The sequence below is a fragment of the Lithobates pipiens genome, unplaced genomic scaffold (genome assembly GCF_037356315.1).
Source record: "Lithobates pipiens isolate NorthernLeopardFrog02 unplaced genomic scaffold, aLitPip1_a1.2 Scaffold_3, whole genome shotgun sequence".
Lineage (NCBI taxonomy): Eukaryota > Metazoa > Chordata > Amphibia > Anura > Ranidae > Lithobates > Lithobates pipiens.
The window spans coordinates 211887701-211909373 of record NW_027507790.1 but is presented as its reverse complement, the minus strand read 5'-3'; the positions used below and the strand labels follow the sequence as shown (position 1 = coordinate 211909373).

The following is a 21673-nucleotide window of genomic DNA, read 5'->3' as shown; positions in this document are numbered from 1 at the left end:
TCCTCCGTGGCAACGTCCAACACTTCATACCTTTTTTAATTGTTTGCCCATTAGACATAAAATTACAAGAATTTATTAATAGGACTGTATTGGGATTCTGCTCCAAGTTTTGGTTTACCAAATTCCAAACAAGATTCACTGAACATTTTACAATCGTGAATCGGCAGATTCACCCATTGATACAAAGAAGTGCTACAAGGATGGGGGGGTACATACCATTGGCAAGGACATTGTCCCTTTGCCTTGCATTGGCAAGTTGGTACCATCTTTTTAAGAAGCTAAAGAAGTGTTTTCAAATTTGTGAATGGATTTTTTTTTACAAATGTTTTATTGTAATAAGGTTTTTTTAAAGCTATTTTAGCAAATGTATTGCACTCAATAAAATTGGCAAAATTAAATAGGTCCTGATGGCTTTTAAGAGTACAATGTGCATTAAATAATTCCTGGGGGTTAGAGAAGCTCTTTCCACTTTCCTAGGACTGTGCCAATAGGCCCCTCAGTAGTCTTGTTATTTTAAGAAAGAAAATGAAGAGTAATTGTTTTTAAAGCAAATTTTACCTAATAAGCGTAATTGTGAGTTTTCGCTTCAGTGAGATTTAGCAGAGGGAAAAATTGGTAATTTGGTGGCCACATAAATGTTGTTTAAATCTCTGCACTCATCCCTTGAAGTACAAACCTCAGGGTGAATTTGCCTGGATTTACAATTATGTCCCTGTGTTCATACATAGGTTATATGTCTCATTTACATGTTTTGTTGGTTATTTATAATATGCATATATGTTACAGCTTACAACAACTGTAATAGAGAGGATGAATTACTTCCTACTGAGACAGGTTTACATTATATAATAAAGTATATGCTGCAGGAGCCCCATTGAAGCCTGCATATTCTCTTATGCCAATACCAAATTAGGTACTAGTGATCATAGAACATGTTGCATTGTTCTATATGGGCAGACTGCAGAATCTGTACTGTAGAGTTTATACATTCCCTGACATCAAAATTTTTATTTCATGTATATAAAACCAATACACTTTGACATCTGACCCACAGTTCTGCCATCTGTCATTCTTTTTATTATATTGCAGGCATGTATGCTGCTTTAATCACCATCACATCTACTGAAAGTGGACTTGAATGCAAAAATGTGAAGATATGCTACCTTACAGGAGATATATAGAAACAATAATTGGGTCTTAGCAGTACCTTGACAAATCTACTTTTTGCCTTAAAGTGGTTCTAAAGGCTCAAGGTTTCTTCTATGTAAAAAAAAAAAAAAAAAACCTTCTGTGTGCAGCATCCCCTCCAATACCTACCTGAGCCCCATTGCAATCTAGCAATGTGCAAGAGAGCCTTGTCTCTCTGGAGATTCTCCCTCCTCATTGGCTAAGACACCAGTGTCAATCATAGCCAGACAGCCAATGAAGAGTGAGAGGGGTAGGGCCAATCTGCGGCTCTGTGTGTGAGTGGACACACAGAGTAGCAGCTCAGGAGCAAGCCTGCTTGGGTGCCCTCATAGTAAGCTGTTTGCTCTGGGGGGGCACTTGGCAGGAGGGAGGGGCTAGAAGTGCAAGTGAGGGACTCGAGAAGAGGAGGATCAGGTCTGCTCTGTGTAAAACCACTGTAAACATGACATGCTTGTTATTTTTTTTTTAAACTGGCCTTTAATATCATCCTAAATTTTCCCTGAAAAAGAGCTGCACACTTTCTGTGCCTACAGTGTTATAGGTGTAAATCTGCAGGGTAAGATCTAAGGCACTGCTACCTATGATCATTAGTCTCCTAAAGTTTGGAGTAAGATTTGGTGATGTCAATATTGTGCTGATCACTGTTTTCCTTGCTGGAGAGAAAGCTGCATCATAAGCACCATAAGGCTCTTCCAGCTTCTGTCTTATTCAGTGTGTGCTTCCTTAATACTCCTTCACTAGCGATTGGGGGGCAGTTTTGACATGCATGAGAGATAAGCTCCGCCTATACCAAGATGGATGACTATACACAAAAAGAAGGTATAGAGAGTCAGTTATGGGGAACAGATGAGCTGAAGGGGGATGGTAGGTAAAACTGGTGACTGGTCCTTTGCAATTTTAGTCCTCTTAAGATTAAGGCTGGGTTCACACTTATGTGAATTGGATGCAGGTTCCCCGCATCCAATTCACATGACTGGAGAGTGTGGCGGCTCTCAATGGAGCCGGTTAACACACCTCTGGGACAGCTGCGGTCCAGATTTCGAAAGGGTCCTGTTCATCTGTGGCTCTGATCAGGTGCAAATTCAGGCAGAAATTCAGAACTGATTCAAGCTTGAATTGGAGAACAGGAAGGCACTTGGCTCTCAGCATGTCTGAACCTAGCCTAATACATCATATAAGATTCATGTAGGAACTCATAGATATACATGAGATCTCAAGACGATCTTTACGAGGACTATGAGGAAGTCTAAAGTAGAGGAGGAACAGGCCAACATTTGGTACATGTGTACCACTGTCTGTTCAACAGACATTGGTCTAAAAATTGACCTATGTCAAAAAAGGGTCTTACTGAAGACCAGTATTCTCTGTCCATCTGCCCCCCCCCCCCCCCATCCGTTCATGTTTTTTTCCCTGGCCTCCCCTGGCCCCATTTTTTTTTGTATATTGTTGTACATATGCATTTATATGATCATTTACTAACAGTAATTATGCTGTAGTTCTCTTTTTTATTAGATTACATTTGTCTGACCACTAACTACCAGATTTATATTCATATAGATTCAATTCTAATTATATGTTTCTTGAAATGATCTGTAAAATGACTAAATGTTTAAATATGTTTATTATTTATTTGATGTTGACATGTATTTCTTTCTTATTCGCTGCACCACTTGTTTTTCTTCGCCCTTGATTCTTCCCACTGATTACTCTGTGTATGCGCTTGTTCCTTTGTCAGTGTTCCCTATGGACTATAACAAATGTGGCCTATATATCCTCTGACTTTTTTTGCTAATTTATCATTTTCTTTTACTAGACAAGGTCTGCCTATGAGCCCTTACATTGCTTGCCTTCTAAATGTATAGAGTTATAGATGCCCGCCCACTGATTGGGGCTTGTCACCTCCCGCCGTGTCACCTCCATACCTATTAGGCTGCAATGCATTTTGGACTCTGTAGTCTGATGCTTCGTGCATGCGCACCAACTCCTGCACATCCACACTCTGACGGTGACGTCAGGCGCCGGCCGAGTGACGTGTCTGTATTTAAAGCAATCACTCTTAATAGCATTTGTTGCATGATGGGTGACCTTGCATTGCTGAAGATGGCTCCAGGCTAAATTATAAACTAATTTTAATTGCTTCTCTATGCTGGCATCTCTTCCACTCTCCCTTCTTTTGGACTCATTTGCTAACCTTTCCCTCTTTGATTTGCTTGCTAACCAGTTATATGCCTTGCTTGCTGCCATCTGTTTAATCTCCTCATTGGTAGGAGACAGGTGATCTGCAGCATGTATTTAAGTTATTTATGCTTGATGGCTCATAGACTTCATTAAATGTCCCCTAAATTGGTATATATCATGAACTTGCTTTCTTATGGAGTGTGAAAGTTAGCTTTATTCTTATTAAGATCATATTGAGGTTTAGTGGTATTCATTAATTTCTTTTGATGCCTTTCAGCTTATTTTTCAACTACTGAAAAAAAGGGTTAAATACCGCGCTAAAAACTAAAAACTAAAAAATAATAATAAATTAAATCCTAAAAATATAGCTGCAGCTCAAAAAATATAGCTGCAGCTCAAAAGATATATACAAACACCGTGACCAAAGAAATAGGAGAAAGCTGCGCATAAAATTAAGCTAAATTGATACAATAATAACAATAAACAGTAAATTACACCAAATGATCACCATAATGAACATTGAATCATAATAATAAATAAATATACAATACGTGATAAATAACCAATATGTGATAAATGGCAAATCCTCAAATAAGGAGGATAGTAAGAAAAAATGGTGTATTATATAAAAGTCCAGTGAATTGGCTGAAAGTGATGACTTAATCAAATCCTTCTGTGCAAATAAAACACCAGTGCTTCCAAACTCAATACGCAGACCAGCAAGCAACGATCAGTAGAAAAAGAAATTCACCATAGTGTAAATCCATAGAAAAACTATTTATTTTGTAACCAAACAGTTCCCCATGACTAAGTCACTCTTTGACAAAACGTACGTCGGGAGGGTGACGTGCTGACATCATCGCTGTCTAGGATGGGTGTCTGCAAGCCGGGCAGCTTTTTTTTTACAAGCTTTTATCGTTTTTACAAATTTAAGTGCAATATTTTTGGTTGCAAAATAAATTGTTTTTCTATGGATTTACACTATGGTGAGTTTCTTTTTCTACTGAGACCGTGATCGTTGCTTGCTGGTCTGCCTATTGAGTTTGGATCACCTGGCTTGCCCTCAGTGTAATCACAGCTGATTCCTGCCATTTTCGATTGGATGTCTGGATGCTGATCTAATACTACAGATCTAATTTGCTTTATATCGCTTGCCTTCCGGTAAGCGCATAGGTTGTGTGGTGGAGGCTCACAAGCACTGATGTTTTATTTGCACAGAAGGATTTGATTAAGTTATCACTTTCACTCAATTCATTGGACCTTTATATAATACACAATTTTTTCTTACTATCCTCCTTATTTGAGGATTTGCCATTTATCACGTATTGGTTATTTATCACGTATAGCTTTCTCCTATTTCTTTATTTTTCAACTACTCTTTCTGCCAATCAGTAAATTTTAACAACATACGGCATCCTTGATTTTTCTGCACTTCAATTACTTTCTAGTGAGTATATTTTTTGCTTGTGATTTACTACCTTCAACCATTCGGTAATTTTTTTAAGCTGACATCAACTGTCCATCATTATATACTAACTGGATGGCAGGTGAACTTTCAACTCATTATAGCTCTATTTACTTTATAGTTGTTCAGATTGGATCCTGTCTGAGTGCTTTGTGTGCCCCACTGGAGGGCCCGCCATTGCTTCAGGCATTCGCATTGAAGCTTTTGGGGGTTTGATGCGGGTAAGTTGTGTTGCAGGCAACAATAGTGAGCAGTGTCTTGATTCTCTGATCTTTTTGAGGCACGATCATGAATTGTAAATACTATGTTCTAAATCTATTTTATTTTATATTTAGTGGTCTGTATCTTGTCACTTAATATATCCCCTGAGGAAGCCCATGGTGGTGAAACATTTTGTGAAAATTCCATAATTGCCATCTACATCTACACAATAAGATATTTCCCTATATATGTCTCTTTAAGCTGTATTGATGTTTATGTTGTTTAATTAACAATTATTTGTGATTTTATTCTGTATGTCTTCATAAAAATATTTTACTTTTATACCCAATATCTGCTTTCACTGTATCAGCACCCAAAAAACCCCGCCAAAAAATATCCTTCTGTCCATAATGTCTATTCAGGGATGTTGGTACTTGTTTTGAGTTTGTCGCCAACCCACTTCACCACTTTTAGCATTCGATCAGTGCTTGCAGCCATTGGCTAATCAATATATTCTGGTGGTGGAGGGAAGTCCCCCCTGTCAGAATACAATAGCACAGTAGGAGAGATCCTTGCATCACACATTGTTGTTTTGATGTGGGTGGGGATCTTTTTTTTCCATTTAACCCGCTGGTGGAACAAAAAAGCTGATTGTGTATATCCAGCTTTACCCAGCTGAGCTGTTGGCGTTTCTTAGAGCAGACAAGAACAAGAACTGGAGAAGTAATTGCAGTTGGATCTTTGTAAAAAGACCAACATACTTATCTTTGTCAGTTTACCAGTAAAATCGCGTGGTGTGCTATGAAGTGTACGTCCAGCTTTCAGACGTATGTCACCTAAGACATGAAGAACCTGAAATGAAAAAGGGATTTCTCTCAGGGTGCTTTCACATTGCCTAACTGCAGTGCAAGTGCAGAGCCATGTACACACGGTTTACATGCAGGTTACCCTCTTTTTCCCATAGACTTCTATTAGATCCAACCAAAGATGTAGCATGCAGGATTTTTGTTGCGCTATCAGAAAACTCACCAAAAATGCCTGATTTAATAGACGTCTATGGGAAACTGGGGATAACCCACACAAAAATAGCTGGTACACTGTTCTGTACCTGTGCTGGAGTGTGAATTTGCCCTCAGGCTTTTTAGTCTATATAACCACTGTTAGAAATTTTACTCATCTGAATTGTTTACCAACTTCTAACTTCAGTTTGTTCAATTAAGCTTTGGTTTCCATGCAGAGCTTCACCAGATTTTGCACTCTCCAGTTTTAGTAAATCAACCCCATAGTGATGCTGTGCTGTGCTTGGGGAATCAGAGTGTGTTCTGTGGCCATGGTCAGGGTATATGCACAATTTCATATGCTGCTGCTACAGATAAGGGAAATTGAGAGTTTTATGTCCCATTTTGGTGAAATGCTTTGGAGTCAGGACAGAAGGGAAAATATGTTGATTTTTGGTGGTATTGAGGGTGCAATCAACTTTAAATGGCTTTAGAGATTTACGGAAGCTCCTTTCACTTACCCTAGACTTGTGCCACAAAAATGCCCACTTATTATGTTACATTTTTACATAGAAAGAATGTAAAAAAGGGAAAAAACAAAAAAAAAAAATTAAATAGATAAATAAAAATAAGGGACAGTGTTCAAGTAAGAATCAAATACACAACAAAAGGAAAAACACAAAATAAATAAAAAAAAAAGTAAAGAAACATTAATGCATCCTCTAAATAAAGTGCAGATAGTAAACCTTTTTAAGCAAATTTTGCTAATTTAAGGCAAATTTTGACAATTTTGTGCAAAATATATTTTATTAAAAACCACTCAACTCATGCTCATCCCTAATTGCTTATTTTGTTCCGAAAGCACAGTTTTTTTTTGTTTTTTTTACATGCTTATTTGCTTTTCACAGTGAACATTTTATTAAATATTAGGCTAACCACAATAAAATGAAATTCCCCAGGACAACCTTCTTATCCTCCTCAATACTACCTGTCCTTCACAGGCCTTTCATTATCTTGTGTCCCCTGTACCGTTTGAACCCAGCCAGTGAAAGATTTAATTCACACTGCAGAATAAAAAAAAAATATGGAAAACCTCCAAAAAAATTTACAAGTGTTTTTTTTTATTTACAGATCAGTTGCATTTTCAATGAAGACACTCACACAGGTTCATAAACATGTACTGCGTTCAGATCGACAACACAAAGGTCTGCTTCTGGGGACATACATATACACATACACATATTCCAGCTACAGGACAATTTTATGTAAGTTTAAGCAAGTATTAGGATCAATGCCATCAAAAAGAAAACATGAAAAAAGAGGGGGGGGGGGGGGCACCATGTCCTATCAATTAAAATAGAAAAATAGAAATAAAAAAACAAAACAGATTCAGTATCCCATGAACACAATATACTCATTTATGTAAAATTAAAATTTTATTAAAAATAATGATTTAAAAAACAAATATATACCACACTATAAAAATTGTTTTCTTTTTCATAGTTTGGTTTTGAAATCAGTATTTGTAATAAAATTATATTTTTTGTGCTTCCATTTTAATGTGTATGGACACTTGTATAATTTGGAAACTGCCTTCTTCTCCTGAACAATTTTTTTTTATTTTTACATAAACTGGTGCAATTTTATGCAAGTACTTTCTGATTATTATTCAGAAACATTTTTGCTAGAAAAGTCATGTGTAATAGGAACAGTACAATTTTTACATACGTGAATGTAGCCTAAGCCCTTGTACACACAGTCGGACATTCTTCCGATGGACAATGTCCGATAGGACCGTGTTGTCGGATAATCCGACAGTGTGTGGGCTCCATCGGACTGTTTCCGTAGGAGTATCTGACGGACCAAGTTTTCCAGCTGGGCTATAAAATTTTCCGACAACATGATCCGATCGGACTATGTCTGATCATGTGTAGAGAATTCCAATCAGACAAAGTGCCACACATGCTCAGATCAAATTCCTAGACCAAAGCTATTGGCTACTAGCCTGAACGTAGTCCCGTCCTAATGAAATAACGTCATCACGTTAAGTACGATCGGATTTTCTGACAACTTTGTCTGACCGCGTGTATGCAACAGTTTCGGACAAAATCCGACGGATTTGGTTGTCGGAATGTCCGACCATGTGTACAAGGGCTAAAGCCTAGTACACATGATGAGATTATCGGACGAACTATTGTCTGTTTTTTTTTAATTTTGCTTGCTAGTCTCCGTATCGAATGCAAATAGGTTACTAAAGTATGAAAATTCTCATATGACAGAAAAAAAAAAAATTGGAAGTGCTGTAATGTATTTGATTTGTATTTTTGGACGAAAACTGTACTGATTGAACAAAAATCGTATGATCTAGTATCGTACAAGAAAAATTTTCATGTTTGTCCCGTCGGAAAAAATTTCAGATGACCGCTGCGCTGTGTACTAACGATCAAATTATCGTACAATTACGTCGAAAGCAGATTTTTTTCATCCGTTTTTCCCATTGTGTGTACGAGGCTTAGATTGGGCTCACTGTGCCAGTAGTCCAACACAAAAACGTGACTTTATGCACATTATCAGCTTCTTTTGCTACTCCTCAAATACAGTGTATACAATTATAAACAACATTAGGATTCCACCAATTTTATGGGTGTGACATGACTGCTTTCAGATACCGGTACGTATCAACAAATTACAGGTAAAGGTATTTTACCGCACTACAGTAGACAAGTCTACACTGACAATCACTTATTTAAAAAAAAAAAAAAAAAGTTGTGCTTCTTGATAAGTTAAACGACATTCTCTGCATTTTTAGACAGTTAAAGCTTATCCTCAGCTTAGGAATCAATAAGAATTTCTGTTTCAGCTGTGGGTATTACAAACAGAGATTAGTTAGGTCTCACTTCAGAGCTGTCACCGTTAAAGTGACAGATGCTATTAACATTCTGTAATAAGTGGCCAGGATCCTCTCCCAGCATTCTTGTAACAGGATCACTAAAGCCCTTTAAATTCTAATGTTTTCAAGACTCTAATCTTTCCCTTTAAAAGTGATTACTTTGTAACGTTCAACAAGTCATTACTCAGTAAAAAACTATTTTACAGGCTTTGTAAGGCCTTTTTTTGGGACAGGTAAAATCTTTGGTGGTATTACCACATACAACAAATGATCCACCCTAATTTAATCATAGGAAGATTTCTATTGGAAGGTAATGACTGATAACATGCTTAAAGGGGTTGTAAAGCTTTGTGTTTTTTTACCTTAACGCATCCTATGCATTAAAGTGAAAAAACACCTTGCACTCTCTGCCCCCCCCCCCCCAGTCCCTGTTTTACTTACCCGAGCTCCGAATCTTTGTGGGTGTGATCCCGCGTTGCTTTCCCCCAGCTCCTATGGGCTCTTCATTGGATGGTTGATAGCAGAGCAGCCATTGGCTCCTGCTGCTGTCAATCAAATCAATGATGCGGCACGGCAAGGGGGGGCGGGCCGAGTGATACACTTGGCGACTATGGCTGCCAGGTGTATCACACGGGAGCACGCCCACAAGTTAACCACCAGAGGTAAGTATGACATGTTTGTTATTTAAAAAACAAAACAAAACAAAAAAAACCTATACAACTCCTTTAAAGCTGGACTCCAGGCAAACAGCTAAATACATAGAAGAAATACACTCAATTTGGTTTACCTGACAAAAGAATGTGCATTTCTGTCCATCCAGTTCTGAGATTTACACAGCTCTGCCACAAAGCACAGGTCTGTCCGTCAGAGCAGGAGACTGGATTTTTCTCTGCTGCAGTTCAGTAGCACATACATGTTCCTCCCCCAGCCTGTAGATAGTGAAAGTAGAAGTATCACTCTAGTGAATTTGTCTCTCTGTTATTTCGCTCTTGCTTCCTATAAGCATGCTCCTTGCATTGCAGCACTGCAGATTGGTTGATTTATCCTTCTTTCAGTCTCCTCTTTGCTGTACAGATACCCAGTCAAATTGTGGGGTACTAACACTGCTTGCATTTAACCCCCATGGCAGTATTCCCTAGTCTGGTTCGGGGTGAAAATTCAGTACCATTAGCAGTAACCCCCGAACCAGACTCGGGATCGCATTGCTGGATCCAGGATGAGTATGCTTACCTTATCCCCTGGATCCAGCGGTGTCCCCCCACAGTGTGAACGGCTTGTCCTCCTGGTCGATCTATCACGGAGCCAAGCTCCGTTCCCTGCGAGCGCTGCAACGCACTGGGACAGAGAACGGCGCCAAATTCAAAAAGTAAAACACACACATTACATACAGTATAATGTAATCTTACAGATTACATTGCTGTATGTAATTATTTTACATCCCCTTTGTCCCTAGTGTTCTGTCCAGTGTCCTGCATGTAGTTTTATATTATAAATACTGTTTTTTCTGCCTGGAAATTGGAGATTGTCCATAGCAACCAAAACTGTCCCTTTACATCAAAAGCAGTTTTAGACCAGCTAGAAAACAGGGATACTAAATTAGAATCACTGGCAGAATTGAGCGATAGTGATTTGTGGGGAGATCCGTCATCAAATACTGCAAAGTAAGGACAGCGACAATTCTGCAACTGAGCAAATTTCAGTGTTTTTGATTTGATTACATTATTGAATAATTTTTTATTATTATTGTATTATTATTTGGTATAATTATTTATAGTTATTTATTATATTTTAATTTATGATTTTGTTTTTCAAACTTTATCATACCTGAGATGTCTGCTAGACTCTGGCTTGGACAGATTTAAGTGAGTTATTCCTAAGAATTACAGGCCTATAATATAAAATGCCAAATTTCCATGCAAAATAATTGTACCGCTTTCAGCACCTAAAATCCGACATAATCATACCGCCAGGGAGGTTAAAAATAATTACATAAAGAATTGCATTAATGAATACAAAGCTGCATTCATGTTTCTCTTTTACATCTGCCTAGAGTGTTTAGCTTTAATCTGAGTGTGTAAAACGTGCTTGGATTGTTTCACAGAAAATATGAAACATTTTGAAACAAATATGAAACACACAAAACAGCATGGATGGAAGAATCTTCAATGCAGGCTATTGTATTCATACAGCTGCAGCACCTGCGGCTGTCTTAATACCTAAACAGTGACTGCGTCTGATGCAGTTACTGTTCAGTTAACAATTTTCCACTTAGCAATTTTTTGATAAAAATTTGTTGGGCTGGGTTACAGACACAAGGTCACCCTCATCTCAAATTTTGTCCTATTCGGCAAGAATCAGTCAAACATAAGATCTTGTACACCACCCTTTGTTCTGATGCACCTAGAATGTATTTCACTGACATAAAATGAAGGTTCCATTGGGCTTTACAGAAACAAGGCAAGCCATGAGGAGACAGCTCCTTCCAAAAATTCAAAATGGGCTCCCCTACATCCCCTACATATCCTTCCCATGGCATTTCCTTATTTATTTCAGAGGGAGCCCACCCATGAAATGCACATGGTCCCTCTTCAGGTCAATGTTTGGCGCTTGCTCTAAATTAGTCATGTGACCTCTTGTTGCCAACAGTCTAAATTCACCAAGGTTCCATTGGGCTTTACAGAAACAAGGCAAGCCATGAGCAGACAGCTCCTTCCAAAAATTCAAAATGGGCTCCTCTACATCCCCTACATATCCTTCCCATGGCATTTCCTTATTTATTTCAAAGAGGGAGCCCACCCATGAAATGTACATGGTTCCTCTTCAGGTCAATGCTTGGAGCTTGCTCTAAATGAGTCATGTGACCTCTTGTTGCCAACAATCTGATTCACCAAGGTTCCATTGGGCTTTACAGAAACAAGGCAAGCCATGAGCAGACAGCTCCTTCCAAAAATTCAAAATGGGCTCCTCTACATCCCCTACATATCCTTCCCATGGAATTTCCTTATTTATTTCAAAGAGGGAGCCCACCCATGAAATGTACATGGTCCCTCTTCAGGTCAATGCTTGGAGCTTGCTCTAAATGAGTCATGTGACCTCTTGTTGTCAGCAGTCTGATTCACTTCATTGAACATCCCTGAAGAACAAACAAGGTATTAATCTAGAAAATAACAACAGCTAGGAATATGAGAGGCTGTATATTGAGAGGAAGAAGCAGACTGCAAAATAATTCTAAATATACAAATCTTCCCAAATCAGATACAAACTACATTTTAAAACAAAAGCATAAAACATCCTTTTAAATGACTGAGGTTCAATTATAATTTATCTTTCAAAGAGTATCTTCAGATAACAAATAAAATGAGCTGCTAGTTTTATTCTGAAAACACTTCACATGTGCTGCATGTGTCTGCTCAATAAACTCAATCTGATTTACAGATAACCCCTTGAAGTCATATTCAGTAGGCTTTCTGCAGAGATTCTGGGTGGGATAAATGGCTGCTGCAGCCTTTGATAAAAAGCAGTGCTGGAACCCATGACACACCGCTCTAGAATTTTGCAGCTTAGATTGAGACCATTTGAAACATAAAGTTGGCAGCAACTACAGGTATTTGTCTTAAGGGGCAATCAGGATGAAAATATGTGTCATTCAGTAGGTGGGCTGTGTCCCTAAACAAAGTTTAAAGCATAACTCTAATTTTATTGAGAAAAAAAAAAATCCCCTCTGGGTGATCTATGTAAATTGTAAGGATTATAACAACCTTTGTTGCAGATTCCTATCTTTTGTTATTCTGAAGAAATAACTGTTTGTTCCTCTATGTCTCTATGTAGAGTGGGTCTAATGGGAGTGGTTTCATAATTATCAGTCAGCTGTGCAGCTGCAGGACACTAATACGGAAATCTGCGGGGCCTGCATCCCTTTAGACGTGTTCCTATTGGGAGTATCTCACCACAAATTACATTTTTGTTGCAGGGAATGCCTGGAATCTGACTTATATCTTAGGCAGACTTCTGGGAAAATTAGTGAGCCAATCACACAAGCAGGAAATTATGTTTCTGGGGAGTGGTCAGTACACATTCTGTGTACAGAACACCTCCATGTAGCCATATTGCAATGCATTTATAGAAAATTACAGTGGCTGCAGATTGAAAAGGAAAGGTCATTTTTAATAACATTCAATTACAATATGACTTGTATCACATTTGTATACGCTATATTATTTTTTCTTTATTTGCTATTTGTTTCCCCCACAAAAGTGGAGTTACCCTTTAAATTAAAGGTGCCAAAATACCCACAGCATGGCTGTAAAACAAATTTCTAGAGGTGTCTGTATATGCTTTTAGGGCTTGTTCACACTTGTGGGGGTGGGGGTGGTTTTAAAACACCACTTTTGAGCCAAGCTTTCATCGCCCCTCAATAGCAACCCCCTTTAACTGCAAAGGCAGGGTCGGGGGTGTACACATGCATTGTAAGTGGTTTTGGGGTGCTTGCAATGTGGCCTCATTCACTTGATTGGGTGATGTTCAGCGAGTACTCTGCCCACTAAAAGTGATGGAGTATAAATCCTGCCATGGCCATGGTGCTGTGCTTTGTGGCCATGGCAGGAATTATATCCTTTCACTTTTAGTGGGATTAGTGCTCACTGAACCCGACCAATTCAAATGCAAGTGCAATGCATCTGGTTGCAGCGAGCTAGTGTGCTCTCCAAAGGGTTAAAGCAGGTGGTGAGGAGAAGGTGATACAACGCCTCCTCACCACCTGTAACATGCTTCCTGAAGAGAAATCTGAAGACAGATTAATCTTCAGAGAGTATCGCTAGCTTGAATGAGCTCTGTGATCTCTACTGGAGTTCTGAAATTAGGGAAATTCAGGCTCTATAATCTGAAAAAAAATAAAAAATTCTGTCTGTGTTGCAGACAGGAAGTGAGCAGAAATCTCCAGATAACACTAAAAACAAATCAGGGTTCACACCATGCTATCAAAAACAAACAAAAAGTTCTGGCTGGACATGTCAGTGCCATTTACGCCCTGGTCTAATCAAGCCTGTGATTGGACAATGAAGAAGGAGCAGCACACTGATGAAGTAATCCCTCTACTCCATGTCCCTTAAATAATGCTTAAAGACAGCACTATGCAATAGACATGTGCACACTGAAATATTTTGTTTCGGAATTTCGTTTTAGTCCGAAAAATAAATTTATTTAGTTACTCACAAAATTCGTTGTTATTAATTTCATTTTGTTAAAAAATGCATCCCTCTGAAAATCCAAAATAATTAAGGTTGAATCTGTTATTGAAGGCTTATGGTGTCTGTCCTATGGTGATTCGACGGAGCAGCTGAACTGTTCGACACTGCAATCGTACATTTCTGGTCGAATGTTCCACATATAAGCTATAGTAGAATAGAATTCTAATGTTGTATGAGACTGGCAATAATTATATTTATCAATTATTATTACTAGTCAACAAACATTAGAATTCTTCTATAGGCTATGGGCGGAGCATTTGACCATAAATGTCTGCTTGCGGTGACTGCTTCCTCTAATCTTCATGTCAAATCTTTTCTCTCTATGTTGAATAATCTTGGACTAATAGAGTTAGGTTAGGCACATTCAAACTTTTTTGGTATTGTCTCTATAATGTCAAATCTGTTCTCTCTATGTCGAATCTTTTCTCTCTATGTAGAATAATCTTGGACTAATAGAGTTAAGGTTAGGCACATTCGACCACAGGTTCGATGGACACAGATTCTTATTGTCAGCATCATGTCGAATGTCCTATCTATATCGAACTGTTGTCACAACTAAAACGAAAATAAAGCATTTTTTTTATGTCGGATCTTTCGGTTTTCAGATTCTACACATTTGTTATCATTTGTTAAAATGATAATGAAAATACCTGAAATTCGGACGAAAACGAAGGCACATGTCTACTATGCAATGCAGTAGAATTCTGAATGGCTCAGATTGGAGCCTTTCCAACCCCAAGTCCAAGTGTTGCTGTACAGAATACTGGAAGACAGATTTAGGTACTTACGCTAGTTCTATGTAAAATACACTTCATAATATTCTAATAAATGCATAATTAAATTATTATTATTATTTTTTTAATAGACATTAAATTCACATAATCTGACATCATGTATGTTTTCTTTCTCATTTTAACAACAGATTTATTAATATGATAAGATCCGGTTTTCTAACATTTTCTATACCATTAAAAATGCGTTAATCCCTGTTCTCATTTTACAAAATGGTTTCCTCTTAGTTACAATGACTATCGGAAATCTAATGAAAAAAATGACACTTCCAGAAGTGTGTTTTAATCTCTGAGCTCCCTGCTGTAAGGTTCTCAGCAGAGGGGAGATAGTTATCCTTTGCACCCATCAATTATTTAATGATGTCATTTTACAAGTATACGTCGCCTATTAGTCCTGTTTTTATGGCTGACATGTGACACTAATGTGCGAGCCAGAAGAAGTAATGCCACACTGTAGAGACTATGCCAGCACATTAATAACATAAAAAAATATAAAATTAAAAAAGATGAATTATGTAACCTCTACCTCGTACTTAGCCTCCAACTCAACACTACACAAAAAAAAAAGTGTTGCAGTGTAACTTTTTACTGTACGAATCCACATACAGTAAAAAGTTACAATGCAACACTTGTGGAGTGGAGTTTAAATAATTAATCTCTTTCTATTTTGTATTCTTCATTTTATTAGTGTGGTAAAAAAATGTACCTTGTAAGGGCTTGTTCACACTAGAGGTTGGAGGGTGATAAAACCCTGCAGCTGAGTACCATTTTTACCACTCTACCCCAGCCGATAACCCTTTTAGCTGTAGAGTCAGTTTTTTTCATTTTAAAATTTGTTTAAAAATATTAAAAGTAAAAAAAGGTATCTCTGCATCAGCCAATTAGATAGGGGGAAGTGGATATTGCTGCATGCACTCAAACCCAAAAATGAAAAGGAATTATTGAATGGAATAGTGCTGTGCTATAGGAGAGTGGGGGGAGGGGGGATAGAGAAGTGAGAAATGAGGCTATATTAATACAAGGCAAAGGAATATATATAAATGATATGCCGTGGCTACAGTGTTGTAGAAAATAAAAATCGCAATTTGTTTATATATGAAAAAGACTCCTTGTAGTGCGAGAATACTCAAATAAATTAATATCAAATATATATAAATAATATTGTAAAGTATCTGATTCTAGTAAATCGTGAAAAAAACAATCCATAAAAATTCATAAAAAAACTCAAAATAAATGTCTGTGTAAACCACTGCAGGAAATATAAGGTGCAAAATTATAGTGATCCAAAATAACGCATATAAAGTGCAGGTGCCAATAAATGTCTGTGCAAATGCTGCAAAGGATGTGCAAACTTCACAATAATTGCAATATTGATAATGTCCATGCAAACAAAGCAAAAGAGTGTGCAAACTTCAAGTGACCAAAAATGTCACAAATAAAGTGCTGGTGCTGCTAGGTAGTGCAATACTGGTGATGGGTGATTTTTTCTTTCTCCCCTTCTCTGTTAATTAAGTGGATGGGTGTCCCCTTACCTTACTGCTGTAAGGTTACAGCATAATAATAGACTTTATTATAGGACCCTTGTGTGTCCCCAGGAGGGGCGTCCCCAAAACCGGTCTCACTGCATCTGGTCATATGATGTCCTTTTAAGTTCACTTGGAGCGAATGTGTGGTCTCTCTTTTACCATCGCTGGGGTAGGTGGACCTCATAAACAGGGCAAGAGGGATGCTCGATAGAGTAGTAGTTTAAAAATGTTATTGATACAGCATAGTAAAAAAAAGGTACTCACATAAAACAATGGTAACTGGGCAAAACAGAAACGAGCAGCGAGCTTGTGTACATCACTTCATTTCCCATATGATATTTATCATTTTTTTTAGACAGATAGCGCTCTTTTTTTATGGTATTAAATCACCACTGGGCATTTTATTTTTTTGCTAAATAAACAAAAATAGAACGAAAATTTTGCAGGTAAGTAATTTTTCTACTTCACCAATGTGCACTGATGAGGCTGCAATGATGGACACTGATGAGGAGGTACTGATGGGCACTGATGAGGCTGCACTGATGGGCACTGATGAAGCTGCACTGATGAGGCAGCACTGATGGGGCTGCACTGATGGGCACTAATCAGGTGGCACTGATGGGCACTGATAGGCTGCACTGATGAGGCTTCACTGAAGGGCACTGATAGGCAGCACCGATGAAGCACCACTGATTGGCACTTATAGGCAGCACTGATAAGCACTGATCAGCACTGATATGCAGCACTGGTAAGCACTGATTAGCACTGATGGTGGGGCTGCATTGAAAATCAGCACACTGTGTGCTGAAAACCTTGCCAGTTATCAGCACTCCTTTGCTCACACACGGTGCTTGAGGAAAGGACTGCCAATAACCAGCAAGTCTGTTTTCATACAAACAATCTACACAATGAATAAATATATCAATAGATAAATTAATCCACCAATAGAAAACAGTGCATAGCACTACATTAGCAATAATAGTCGGGTGCAATCCTCTATATCAAATCCTATAAATAGTCCTCTGCAAGTCCTTAGTGTGCACTAATTTTATAAAAACGACACATATATCCGACTTATGATTCCGCTTCAATATTCATCAATTATGTAGCCCTTCCACCAAGAATACACCTCTACACGTGCACAAGTAACACGAAAGCCACACTGAGAGATATGTGGAGATAAACAGATCCCCCTTTGGTGTTGCTCTTACCAGACCCTGCTGGTTTCACAGGCCTTTACAAATCACTTTTGCTGGCTCCAAATGCTGGGTTCCATCAACATCGTTGGCCACAGGTGTGCGGAATCTGCGTACTGTATCAACTTATATTGTAACCAAAAAATTCCACAGCCCCCAGGTACAAACACGCATATTGAGTGTAAGCGCCTGGAATTGTTCAGCTAACGGGGCGGAGGTTACCTGTAACAAAAGGGTTTATTAAGTCTGTTTTCATGTGATCAGCTGTGATTGGTGCCCTACCATTATCTATGATCAGCTGTCCAAGGGACACAGCGATCACAGAGCATGCCCGATGCATGCCCCCAGGTGGAGGGGGGTGTATTTCTGGGAGGGCGTCCATCATGGATGATGAATTTTTTCCATGTAATACAGACTTCCTATGAAGACCACAAGTGTCTGTTTTTTTCTGTGACACATAATCACTATGCCCTGTGAGTAGTCACTGCTGTGTCACACATTTCACAGAGCCTGCTTTCTAAACTAAAGGTGCTGAGGGGAGGATTTTAAAGAGGTGGAGTCAGTTCATGGATCACTGCTTCAAGTCAGCAAGGTACCATGGGATACATAGTCCTTAGAAATGAGGAGAAGCCGCAAAGCATGCTGGGAATCCAGAATACTGTGGAATACTGTGGAAAGAGATGGCCAACAGGCAAGCAGAACTCACAACATGAAAGGAGATTTCTCAAGTATTCATACATTGGATTGTCAATTATAACTATTGGTTGAATTGTTTTTACAATGCTGATGTTATCAAAGGAAAGTGCATGCTGTGATCATAACATTCCTTTATTAACTGTCCCTCCTCTACTAGCAACTAGCTAGGGTCTGACCCCAGACCCCCACAACCACCGGCCACCACAGAGCCCCCCTGCCCCAAAGCACTCACTCCCCATGTTAAGGGCATGTGGCTTGGTATGGTTCAAGAGGAGGGGTGCGCTCACTTGCCCCCTCTCTTTCCTGACCTGCCAGGCTGCATGTCCGGATATGGATCTGGTGTGGATTTTGGCATGGAGTTACTTTCCAAGTCCATACCAGACCCTTGAGAGGGTTGGGGGGGGGGGGCGTAGGGGAGCTTTAGAGCACAGCTTGTGAGTGACAGCCAGACAGCCTCAGCTTTGTATGTTTTCTAGGGAAACTGTTGGGGGTGGGGGGTGTAAATGTCCTCCACGCAGGTATCAGATTACACTCAGTTTTCCTCTTTTTGCTGTGTGACATCAGATCTCCATCCCTTACCTTCTGATGATCAGAGATGCTGTATAAAATATGTACTTTAGCAAGCTGTACAGGAACAAGGGCAGCAGATAAGCAGAGGGCGGCACAGTGGTGTAGTGGATAGCACTTTCGCCTAGCGGTAAGAAGGGTTGCTGGTTCAAATCCCAACCATGATACTACCTGCCTGGAGTTTGCATGTTCTCCCTGTGCCTGCGTGGGTTTCCTCCGTGTACTCCGGTTTCCTCCCACACTCCAAAGACATGCTGGTAGGTTAATTGGATCCTGTCTAAATTGTCCCTAGTATGTATGAATGTGAGTTAGGGATCTTAGATTGTAAGCTCCTTGAGGGTAGGGACTGATGTGAATGTATATGTAAAAGTGCTGCATAAATTGACGGCGCTGTATAAGTACCTGAAATAAATAAATAATAAATAAATAACTTATGTGGGTGGATTTATTTAAACCCTGTGTATCACTTGAATCTAGTCATATTATTGAGTATGAGTAAGAGTTTACAGACATTTTTCCGAGATTCTCCTTCTTTCTTTCTTTCTTTCTTTTTTTTCTTTTTCTTTTTGAGAAATTCTCCTTTCTTTCATTACTCTAACTCACTTATTATTTAGTTTTGTTTTATTTTTATTTTTACCAGCATAGCCCAGAGTCCAGTATAGATATGAGTCTCCACCCTGTATCCCTTAATTCACCGGCTGGTGCCTAAGTGACCAATTAGGTGGAATAGGAATTGCCATGCAGGAGGTAGGGACATGGCTATATCTATACATTTCCCAAATTCATGAAAGTCAGTAATTGCAAAGAGGCAGAGCTCTATGGTGCACAAGAGAGTCAGAGTGTAATGGTATGGATTTCTAGCACATATACTCTTGCTCCTCCAAAACTGCTAGGTTCAATTGATATACTAATGGTTATCACACCTTTTGGCTGTCTCATTAAGACAAGTTCCATTTAGGCTTCCAGATCATGTGCTACTTTTCACTGAGGAATAAAAACACAAATGTTCTAAATGGATTGTGTAATCTGCTAGAGTGAAGATGTTCTCTCTAGGGGAGGCAAAAACTCCATCAAGGCAATAGCCAACCAATTACTTTATAGCACTTTTACTATGTGTATGATGGACAGCAGTACTTAAGTAGCTGCAACAGCTGGTGTATATTTCACTTTTCTCCATCCAAAACTATTTTGGGCACGTTAGTAAATGAGGGAGCATCTGGCCATGTGTTAAGAATATGGCAATTGTCCTTCAGTGACAGATTCAGGTTTTTAGAGAGGTTTACAGATTGAGATTGACTCCTGTCTACATGCATCATTCTAACACCTCCCAAATGTCCTTCTGTTACTTCCAGATGCAGCTCTTCCTGCTGCCCAGATAAGTCTACTGACCCGACCAAGTGTATTTTGTTCCATCTTCAAAGAATGATATGCAACCGATTTAACCGTACAGTAGCTTGTGACATCTAGGCTGTGTTATTGAAAGACCACTTGCAAGCATTTCAGGTAGTCAGAAGTGAAGAAAGTTTTTTCCACATGCATGTTCCCTTTGTCCTTCATTATTGGGCCCGGGAGGAAGATCACAATAAGTTCCAGTAGTGCAAAGAGGTGATACGTGTGCCAATCAGTTTCTAATGAACCTTTTTTTTGGCAAATCTAGCCTACCTAAAGCCTGGTACACACCAATAGTTTATTTGGTTTGTACCCCGCCAGAACACTGCGGTCAGTGCTCTCAGGCATTGGTTTAGAGCACTGATCGGGAACCAGTCAGCTCCTGGTATTGTAGCATGCTCATCCGACAGAAGCCGGCCAAGCATATATTCACCAATCAGCAACAACATTATGATCACTAATAAGTAAAGTGAATAATATTGATTATCTCATGATAATGTCATCTTAAAGTGAGTGTGATATATTTAGCGGCAAGTTAACCTTGCCCCTAAAGTATTAAAAACAGAAATAATAGGCAAGCATAACAATTTAAGCAACTTTGACTAGTTCCATATTGTAGTGGCTAAATGCCTGAGTCAGAGCAACTCCAAAACTGTAGCTTTTGTGGGGTGTTGTGGTTCAAGAAAGGAAAATTGCTGAACCTGCCACAGGTCATGGCAGGTACCCTCTCTCACCTCCACAACTTTTACCTAGTCTGGAATTACAGTTGGGCCACCCCCTACCCATGCACAGTCTCTAGGGACACTTCACATTGCCAGGTAAAGCACAGCATAATCTCCCAGTGGGGTGCCAGCTGTCAAACAGCAAGACGTCAGCTAGCTCTCACATCCAAGATGGCGGTGCTGGGGATCTGAAGCCCAGGTAAGAATCAGCTCCAGTAAAGACAGTGCAGCACTCCTAAGCTGGTAAGTGTCTGCTAAAGGTCAGCAGCTACAAATAATGTTATTTTATTTTTTTAAAACAGGACAGAAGTTCCTCTTTAACCTCTTGGTGCGGGCCCTTTAAGGGGTTTGCTATGCTGGGAGGCAGGGCGGGGCTTATGGCTACATGATGGCCGTGATTACTTATCACGGTGGTCACTTTCAGTGAGACGCCGGGTCACTGTGCCTGGAGCACACAAGGCACGCTTTCTCAGCACAGCAATGTCGGCGCTATTGCACACCAATTGGCGGTTGCAGCCAATGGCTGTGAGCGCTGACCGGTGTGTTCTAGGCATGGGGGGGGGGGGGCGGCAGAACACAATACTGGAGGTCTGCTGACGTCACCGTTTTGTTTAATCCAG

General features: G+C 39.3%; 1 long non-coding RNA gene across 4 annotated transcripts in view; it reads right to left on the bottom strand.

Moving 5' to 3' along the window:
* Nucleotides 1-21673, bottom strand: part of LOC143940936 (uncharacterized) — a 277425-nt gene that overhangs the window by 159115 nt on the left and 96637 nt on the right. For 2 of the 4 annotated variants that reach the window (XR_013263956.1, XR_013263959.1), the window contains exon 2: nt 9708-9849. The exons of the other annotated variants lie outside the window; for them this stretch is intronic. This is a non-coding gene — a long non-coding RNA (uncharacterized LOC143940936). The remainder of the gene's footprint in view (nt 1-9707; nt 9850-21673) is intronic. 4 annotated transcript variants of the gene reach the window in all.